Genomic DNA, 9830 nt, shown 5'->3' on the forward strand with positions numbered 1-9830 from the left:
AGAAAAACAGAAAAACCACGAGGTCAATCTGCCCCCGACCTAGGAATTCCTCCGATAAAGAAGAATTAGTGCTAAGTGTCATGCAAGATGAATATGTATGAACTTATTGTGAAACTGTATGCATATGCATTTGGAAGGGGGATAAAAGGAGGTCTGAAATCTTCAGGGGTACGCATGCCCTTTTGGGGAGTCTTGCGTCCGGCGCGCGTCGTAATAAAAACATACCGGGCTTTACAACTTTTACAAGTTGTGAGGTTTCTTCTTTTCTCCGCAAAACAGACAGGCCCCTCAATGTGCTAAGGTAAAAGACAGGAGATACACAAACAACACATAATGCACAGCAGACAAGTGACACCAGACACACCGGGACTGCTCTGCCCTGAACACCTCAGCACTGTGATCAAAGGTGAGACTTTGCTTTTATGGGGCCTAAGGGGCCACTTCATGGACACCCCCCCACCGCCAAATTGGACTCAAAAACCCCTCCCAGTAATTCCCAAACCAGCACCCTGCCTTCATCCCCTCTGTGGGTCATAGCCCTCTACTTATCTCTCAGACATCTGGCGATGCCAGTCCGTGCCAGGTGCAAAGAAAGGCCACCTCGTCAGCTGGGAAGGTCCTGCTGTCACCGGGCCGGTGTCTCTCAGACAGCTAGATTAAAGAGAACCAAACATCAGTGCCTGATCTTGGCACCCCATCGGCCAAAACCCCACCAGTCTGCTACTCACCGTGCTCCTAGGAAGGCCCGGCACCTGCTAACTCTGACCCTCTGCCATGGATGCAATGCATCTGCACCTGAAAGAAAGTTAGAACATGTGTCAAACACCACCAGGATAACTCACAAGCTGCAAACACCTTAGGTCCATCTAGGAATAGCATCTAGAGCCCAAGTACAGCCCCCATTACAAATTTACACTCCCCAGGGCTTGTCCCATTGCAGCTGGCCATGCGGCAGGGCAGAACAGCTCCGGCACCCATATGTGTGCAGACACCCGTGACACAGAACGTGACAAACAGGGGGACATCAAACACCACACATCATGCTTGTGGTGAGGGCCTCGAGGGAAGAAGGCAAAAGGGACCCCAAAGACACACTAGGGAACAGGGCACACCGGAAACCACGACACAAACCAGAGCTGTTCTGCACTGCCCGCCTGAAAGCTGCCATCAAAAGTAGAGCCTCTCCCTTTAGCTGTCCTAAGAGGCCCTTGGACAAGTTTGCTTTTCCCTCCGCTAATTTTTAAATCTGTCCCAAGAACTCCCAACCTGCTACACCCCCATCTCCAGGCCGTGGCTCCCAACTTATCTTTTGGATGATCGGCGACGGGAATCCACGTTGCACCTGAAATGAGTCTGCTTCAGAGAGCCTCGTGATGGCCTGTGAGCCTCTCGGTCAGCTACAATAAAGAAAACCAAAACCAAAGAATGAGTCCAGAGTTATGCGGGCCAAATCCCAGCCAGTCAGCTACTTGCCCTCTCCTGAGTGTGCCTGGCTCCCTCAGGCTCCAGCTTCATCCTGATTCCAAGGCTGTGGCCTTTATTAGGGCTGGCACCTGGCTTAGAGAAAGGCAAAGTTAAATGGCATTCCTGTGAGTGCACTGGATGACTCTGTGTGCTCTAAGACATGGGAATGCCTCTGCTAGAAGCCTTGTGGGGGGGGCCCTCAAATAAACAAATAAACACCCTTTCTCACCCTGCTGCCTGCAAACCCCCTCCCAAGAACTCCTAACTGGATACCTGCTCACCCTCCCTCTCCCACTCACAATCCTCAACTCACCTGAAGCCTCAATCTCAAACATCATCTTGGACACTGGGCAGATCCCTCCTGTGACACAATCAATCTGCTGCAAAAAGTGTTGTGCTTGACACAACCTGGAATCTCTGAAAGGCGTGCTCCTCCTAAAAACAATTAAAAACAAAACAAGAACAAAACCAGAAATTACAAAGGTGATTTAACACCCCTAAACACAAAACCCAAAATTGTGAACCTACATACTCCCTGTATTCCATGCTGTTTTCTTCACAGTCTCTTCCAAGCCTCTGCTGCTTTAGATGCCCAGAAACACCTGCTGGAAACAAGCTGAGATGAGCTGAAAGAGCCTCTTCACTGAAATGAGAGGAGAACTCCTACCCCAGCACATCCCAGAGAGGGAATGAAGCCCCTCAGCCAAGGCTGGGGTTAATATACCCCCGATGGTGCCCGCCTCTCGTTCCCATGGCACCCACGAAAAGGGAGGGGGCAAATCCTCCCAGGTGTAAAAGCCCTCAGAACAGCTGCAGCTGTTTGGCCTCTCAGACTCAAGGGGAGTAAAGGGCTTGTTATAGAAGAAAACTCTTCACAAAAATAACAGTGCTTTCTTTTTTGCAACAGCTACTTGGAGCAGAAGAACAGAAAACTGGTAAGACATAAAACTTTGTGGTTAGGTAGCATAGCTGGATAAATTGGGTCATTTGCTGTTAACTTACATAATTATTCTGTATTTAACCAAAGCCATCTAATAAATTCACACCCAAAACTCCAGCAGCCCAGCTGGCCCTACCAAATCTGTATGTTTATACATACAGTAAACAATACCAAAATCCCAGTAATACCTATGAGAAGTCTATGAAAGAAACCTATTGAAATTAATCCTACCTGAAATACCATCTATTCCTACCTGAAAACCCATCCAGAAAGTTAGCTTCACTCAAAAAACAATTTACACAGAGTTAATAATACCAAGAAATAACACACCATATACCACCAATGAATATAATAGTCAAGGAAAAAAAACCCCACATTTTAAATTTTTTTTAATTTAAACTAACTTCTTTTATCAGCTAGAACAAAAGATTTTGCCAGGACTGTAACAACAACTCCTTCTCCTTCCCAAATTCCTTACAACTCCTGAGTTTAAATCCAAGCCAAAAGCAAAATTCGTGCACCTCTGCGTTCAATGCTCCTGTCAGATTCTCTCTTTCCCTCCACATCTTCTTACACTTTCAGTCTTCACGCTGTCCTGCTGTGATGAGTCTGACAGAAGAACAGGCACACGTTAACAGAGCATTTCCCTCCCTCCCCAGAGCCGGTTTCCTCAGCGCATTTCACTCAATCCCAAGCCTGCAATGATGCACGCTCACCTGAAGCAGGGGGAGAAATCTGTAAAGGTCACTAAATACATAAAAGCGCATCCCCATTGTTCCATTACTCAGCAGCCCATCCGGCCAAGGTCAGAGCTCGCTGCCCACCGAGGACACGGCAACCAGCAGGGCCCTTTCTCCCACTCTCCAGCACGGACCTGCGAAGCCAGAGAGGAGTTTACAGAGACCGGGAGCCGGCGGGACGGGACGGGCGCCCGGCCCGACCTTCCAAAGCTGCCGGCAGCGACGGCGGGGAGAGCCACGGCCCCGCTCCGCCTCCTGCGCCGCCTGCCCGGGGCCGCCCCGCCGGGATTGTCCGGCCCGCGGTCGCTCCCAGCGCCTGGAGCGGGGCGGGCGCGGGCCCGGGGGCTGCAGCCCTGTTCCGATGCCGCTCGCTCCCGCCCCTCGCACTTCCTTCGCTCGGCAGCCGCGTCCTTCCGCCGCCCCCGGCACCCAGCGGCGAGAGGCAGGGCGCTGGCTCGGGGGGTGCAGTACCGCCCTGTGGCCACAGGGGGGCAGACTTACCAGGGTGTGCTGGTTTCCCGACTTTTTGGCCGCCATTTTGAGAAGGTCAAGCCAGTCCGAGACACCCGCGACACGCCACTCCCAGCATGGCGGCCTCTCGGCTGCCTGCCGGCTCACGGCTGCAGTACCGCGCTCTGCCCACAAGGAGGCAGCACTGCCGCCCGCCCCAGACGGGGGCGCAGCGCGCCTCGGGGCTGCGGGCAGCGAAGGCGGCAAAAAAGAACAGGAGCGACCCCAGACAAAAACTGCTCTGAAATAAATGCCAAAAACCTGCCTCTTATCGAGCAAGAGCCAAACAAGCCCCCTTGATTTAAAGCCATGTTTAAATAAAAGTTTTATTTCTATTTTTCATATTTATAGTCACACGCATATTTATAGTGAACATTGATGTAGCATGTAATTTATACAATATATTCTGTCTATTCCTATTGTTTATATGTATTTCTCTGTGTTTTTATAAATATCTTTCTCCATTAATTGTATAGTTCTTATATAGTTCTTCTATAGTTTAAAACTACATTTCTAAAATACTTTTATTATTTAAAAGAAATCCAATTCTAACTAAATAAATACCAGAAAACCCTTCTTTTAAACTATACTGAAATATTGTTATATTTAGAGCTTGCATGACTATATACACATTTATATTTCTAGTTTATATTGATGCATTATATTTAAAATATATATAATATGTATCCTGTTCAAATAATAGAGATAAATTATTTATTAAATTACGTATCATATCTACTGCTAAACCTTGTTTTTTCCTTTATTTTTAATTTTTATATTAATCTTTAGCTATTTATGATATATTTATATACTTAGACTTCTACCTTTATATAATTTGTATTTATAATTTTTATACTAAAACCCCTGCTTTTACCAAATGAAAAACAAAACCATCCTTTATTTTCAACTACTTGAAAAATACTTTTATAATTATAATTATCATATCTATAATTTGTTTTATAAGTATAGTACATCAATTGATATATCTATTTTATATCTATTTCCTATAATATACTAAAAAAGATATATACAGTATTACTTGTATTATGCGTAGTATCAATTGATGTTATTTTATATTTACAATTATTTAAAAATTTTATGTATACCTGCATATATTTGAAACACATTTCTATATTTATATTTGAGTTGGGTTGTGTCTATATTTATATTCTCTATCTACATATCTATAAATATACACAATACTCTAATTAAAAAAGATAATATCTTATTGTAACATATAATAACTTATGTTACAAGTAACATTTTAAAAAAAGATCAAATATATAAAAACAAGAGAGGTTTATTCCCATTTCCACACATCTGTTTTGTTTAAATGTAGTTATAATATTACATTAGAAATCCAATTCCTAAATAAAATTACAATACAAAGAGCATTGAATTGCCAGCAATATCTTCGAAAAACATCAAGATACCTCCAACAGCCAAAAATCTGCCAGCCAAAAAACCACAAAACACTCTTTTCAATAACAAATTCTCATCATATCAGAAAAATGGAACCAAGATAAAAGAAAACCCTATAGAAACACGCACAGCAAATTACAACAACTACTAAAAAAAGAAATCAAACCAACCTACTAAACTCCAAACAGTGCCACTGACCCAGAAGGTTACTAAAAAAAAATAAACAAAATTCTACCTCTACACTAACTCAAAGAATAACCAATCCTCTGTAAAAATAACAGCCGAACTACTTAACGAAATAGAAAAAATCTCAAGGTCTAAAAACTAAGAAAACAACTACTCAATACTACTTGAAAAGATCCACCATATAAATACCCAGATTCCCAAAAAAAAACCGATGAACAACAATCAAATACATGAAAGAACAACAACAACAACAAAAATAATCAAAAAAAAAACCCAACAACAAAAAAAGCCCCAAAACCGAATAAACTTTCATTTTCAACAAAAAATTTATACCTAACTGAATAAACCCATAGTGCCTCAAGCTATCAAAATAAAAATAACGCCTAGAAACAAACACAAAGCCTAAAGACAAACGTAACCATAAACAATGTCTCCCAAATTACCCGCAACCATAAAACATACACTACAATCAAACCAACCAAATAAATAAAAGCCCTGGAAGACGATAAACACACATGCAATTCGCGAGATTAAAAACCCGCTGCTATGAACGACACGACGCTACCTCAAAAGCCCACCGAAACAAACACTACCCGCTCACGCCAATAAAAGCCACCTCAACAGAATTAAAATCCGAACCGCTGCTTCGCGCTACGACCCGTAAAAACCATTGCGCGCCTTTCTAAACATAATACCCCGGCAAAAAAACCATATCCGACTACGAAACCCAATCCGAAACGAACCTTTATCATCCCCACCGGCACCGAGAACCGCACCACTCACTACCGTACCGTAGCCCTTAGCGTACCCCCGCTGCAAACCGAACACAGCGATGCAATCAATGCCTGCAAGGCGCCTCCGAACCGCGGCACCGCCCCAGCACCGCGAGCAGCCGAAGCCCGCGCTCGCTGCCGGCCCCGGACGGAGCGCGGCTCCCGCCAGGAGCGCGGCTCCTCCGGCGGCTCCTCCGGCACGCGGGGCCGGCGCCGGCCCGGAGAGCCGCGCCCGCTGCCCCTGCCCGGCGGGGCCGGCACCGGGCCCGGGGGTGGCGGCGGCGCCCGAGCCCCGCGCCCGGAGCGGCCGGAGCGGCCGGCACCGCCCGGGCCGCCGCAGCAGCGCCCGCGCCGCCTCTGCCGCGGCTCCCCTCGGCTCGCACCGGCGCGGCTCCGCCACCGCCGCCCTTGGCCGGCCCGGCCGCGCCAAATCCCCCGTGCGCCCCGGCAGCTCCCCGGGCCGTGCCAGCGCCGCTCCCGAGCCGCAACGTTCCGGCCCGGGCCGCGGCCACCACAAGCGCCCTCCCATGCAGCGGCACGGCCCCCTTGCAGCCCTGCAAACGCTGCCACAGCTGCAGCTTCCCGCAACCGAACCCCGAAACTGACGCCGCAGGCGGGGCTCGCCTCCCTTCAACAAGGGCAAAGAAGTGTCCTCTCCCCTTCACGTTCGTCCCCTACGAGAGCACAAAAGAAGGGGCGCTCCTCAAATGAAAGCCTTCGACTGATGGCAAAGGGCCATTTCCACCTCCATTCAAAGCCTTGAAAAGGAGGGACACCACGGCTGCCCCCTCCATTTCAACCCTAGGGTGATGAAAATGGGGTGGCTGCCTTCAAACCAAACCCATAACACCACAAGAATACTTTTCCCATTCCCCTTCAAATAGAACGCAGGGATTCCCTGTCACCCCCGGGATACCCCCAACAGCCTGGAAAAGGCAGCTTTTCCTGCAATCAACGCCCTTAAAACCACAAGTGAAGAGGGATCCCCTCAGTTCAAACGCAGACAAGAAAAGAAGAGGAGCTGCTTCCTTCTCCTTAATCCCTTTCGTCCTCATAAGCTCCATTTCTGCTCCTGGGGAAGCGGGGAGGGACTGGCAAGATGAAATTGCAAAGGGGAAGGACAAAATTCCCGCTCCAAACCCACACGGGCTCACCTGTTCGCTGCTGCTCCCCGGCACAAAGATTCGTCCCTCGGCACCTCCTTTAAGCGATGCTTGGACGTATCCAAGCGCGAATCCGGGTGTTCCCCCGACCCTGGGAGAAGCTCCGCAGTCCTTCCGTGAGACAGCGCCGGGAGCGCCCCATAAACCCCTCCACTCAGCAGCTCCATGCAAAAATGTACAGAGGCAAACTCTCCCCCCGTTAAAACCGCCCCGGCAAGAGCCACCCCCTCATCATCCTCACAGCTCACACCTGGGCTGCTCCGAGCCCCATCATCCTCACACTCACACCTGGGCTGCTCCGAGCCCCTCATCATCCTCACACTCACACCTGGGCTGCTCCGAGCCCCCATCATCTATTTGTCACATTTATATTCGCTTTTAGATTTAGAATTTATATTACTGTATAATATTTACTATATTGTATATTACATCTCTTCATGTTACTTACATAGATTTCTATTTCTATTTCTTTTTAAATTCATAGTTTAGTATTACTAAACTTTAGATTTTTATTATATATTTCTCTATGTCGATTTAGATTTCTATAGTACTTATATTATTTAAAATAAAACCCCTGCCTCTAACGAAAGAAAAACCAAAGACACCCCTTTATTTAAACCACACTTAAAATTTTAAAAAAATTTTGTTTGTCGTAATTCTATTCACATTTACATTTGTAATTTTCATTTATTATATTTATAGATATCTTATAGATTGGAGAGAATACCTTTTTATATAATAATAGATATATTCTTTTTACACAACCTATTTCTTTTACTTATATTTACGTATATTAAATATTTATCGATATGGAGATTTATAGGATATAATTGGATTTCTATTTTTATACCTTTTATGAAATCTCCAGCCTATACCCCAATAAAAGCCAAACAATCCCCAATTTATTTAAACTAGATTTAAACATCAATCCTGTCACGGCTGCATTGCACAGCAGTGCCCCGAGCTAATCTGACACTTGTTCATCTCCTGTACCTGAGACTGAACCCACTCACCTTGATTGCACCTGGCAGAACCATTTTCGTACCTTTTCCTGGCATTGCTTGGGATTTTTCTTGCCTTTTTTGTGGCCTCTATTGCCTCTCTTTCTTGCCTGACGGGGATACACAAACAAACATAATTTCACAGCAGACAAGGACCCAACACACGGGACGCTCTCCTGCACCTCAGCATGTGATCAAAAGTTTAGACTTTGCTTTTAGGGGCCTAAGGGCCACTTCATGGACACCCCCCCACCGTCAAATTGGAACCAAAACCCTCCCAGTAATCCCAAAAAGCACCCTGCCTTCATCCCCTCGTGGGTCTAGCCCTCTACTTACCTCTCAGACATCTGGGGGTGGCCCCGCCCCGGGGATTTGGGAAGAAGGGGCCCCCTCGTCAGCTGGGAAGGGCCTGCTGTCCCGGGCTGGTGGGCCTCTCAGACAGCTAGAGTAAAGAAAACCAACATCAGTGCCTGTCCCGGCAGCCTATTGCCCCCAAAACCCCCAGTCTGGGTATCACCCTGCTCCTAGGAATGTGCAGCACCTTCCTAACTCTGACCCTGCCTTGGTGGCAAATGCATCTGCACCTGAAAGGGAAGTTAGACAGGTCAAACACCACCAGGAAAATCAAAAGCTGCCAAACACCTTAGGTACATTAGGAATAGCACTAGGGCCCAGTCAGCCCACATTACAAATTTACACTCCCCAGGCTTGTCCCTTGCACTGGCCATGCCAGGGCAGAACAGCTCCGGCACCCATATGTGTGAGACACCCGTGAAAAAAAGTTACAACGGGGGAAACAAACACCACACACATGCTTTGGTGAGGCCTTGAGGAAGAAGGCAAAAGGGACCCAAGACACCTAGGGAACACGGCACCCAAAAACGACCACAAAACCAGAGTTTTTTTGCACTGCCCCCTGAAAAATGCCATCAAAAGTAAGCCTCCCCTTTAAACTGTCCTAATAGGGGCCCCTTTTGGGAAAGTTTGCTTTTCCCTCCCTAATTTTTAATCTTCCCAAAACTCCAATCTTACGCCCCATCTTTCCCGGCCGTGGCTCCCAACTTATCTTTTTGTACGATGGGTTTTGTCTTCACGTTGCAAACCTAATGACCTTGCCTTTGGAGCCTGTGATTGGCCTGTGACTTCTCCGTCAGCTACAATAAAGAAACAAAACAAAGAATGAGTCCAGAGTTTGTGGGCCAAAATCCCCGCCAGTCAGCTACTTGCCTCTTCCTGAGTGTGCCTGGCTCCCTCAGGCTTTCCCGCTTCATCTGATTCCAAGGCTGTGGCCCTTTTTTAGGCTGGGACCTGGGTTAGAGAAAGGCAAAGTTTAAATGGCATTCCTGTGTGTCACTGGATACTTGTGTGCTCTAAGACATGGAATTCTCTGCTAGAAGCCTTTGTGGGGGAAGGCCTCAAATAAACAAATAAAACCCTTTTCTCCCTGCTGCCTGCAAACCCCTCCAAAATCCTAACTGGGATACTTCTCACCCTCCCTCTCCCAACTCACAATTCTCAAACTCACCTGAAGCCTCAATCTCAAACATATCCCTTGACACTGGGATCCATCTTGTAATGACAAGTGAAAAAAATTCCTTTTCCCTTTAAGTAAATAACAAACTTCCCCAAAA

The 9830-nt window shown here is 46.8% G+C and overlaps 1 long non-coding RNA gene across 8 annotated transcripts; it reads right to left on the bottom strand.

Moving 5' to 3' along the window:
• Positions 1–286: 286 nt before the first annotated feature.
• LOC135441974 (uncharacterized) lies at positions 287–8305 on the bottom strand. 8 transcript variants are annotated; one of them, XR_010438596.1, is made up of 9 exons: positions 8212–8305; positions 3121–3278; positions 2926–3013; positions 1993–2066; positions 1778–1899; positions 1474–1553; positions 1343–1397; positions 729–795; positions 287–651 (listed from the first exon to the last, which is right to left on the bottom strand). It is a non-coding gene; the product is annotated as an uncharacterized LOC135441974 (long non-coding RNA). The 8 variants fall into 8 exon arrangements; XR_010438595.1 differs by lacking the exon at positions 8212–8305 and adding an exon at positions 3346–3424; XR_010438589.1 differs by lacking the exon at positions 8212–8305 and having other exon boundaries at positions 1997–2066; positions 3121–3260.
• Positions 8306–9830: the final 1525 nt, after the last annotated feature.

The sequence above is a fragment of the Zonotrichia leucophrys genome, unplaced genomic scaffold (genome assembly GCF_028769735.1).
Source record: "Zonotrichia leucophrys gambelii isolate GWCS_2022_RI unplaced genomic scaffold, RI_Zleu_2.0 Scaffold_773_23260, whole genome shotgun sequence".
Lineage (NCBI taxonomy): Eukaryota > Metazoa > Chordata > Aves > Passeriformes > Passerellidae > Zonotrichia > Zonotrichia leucophrys.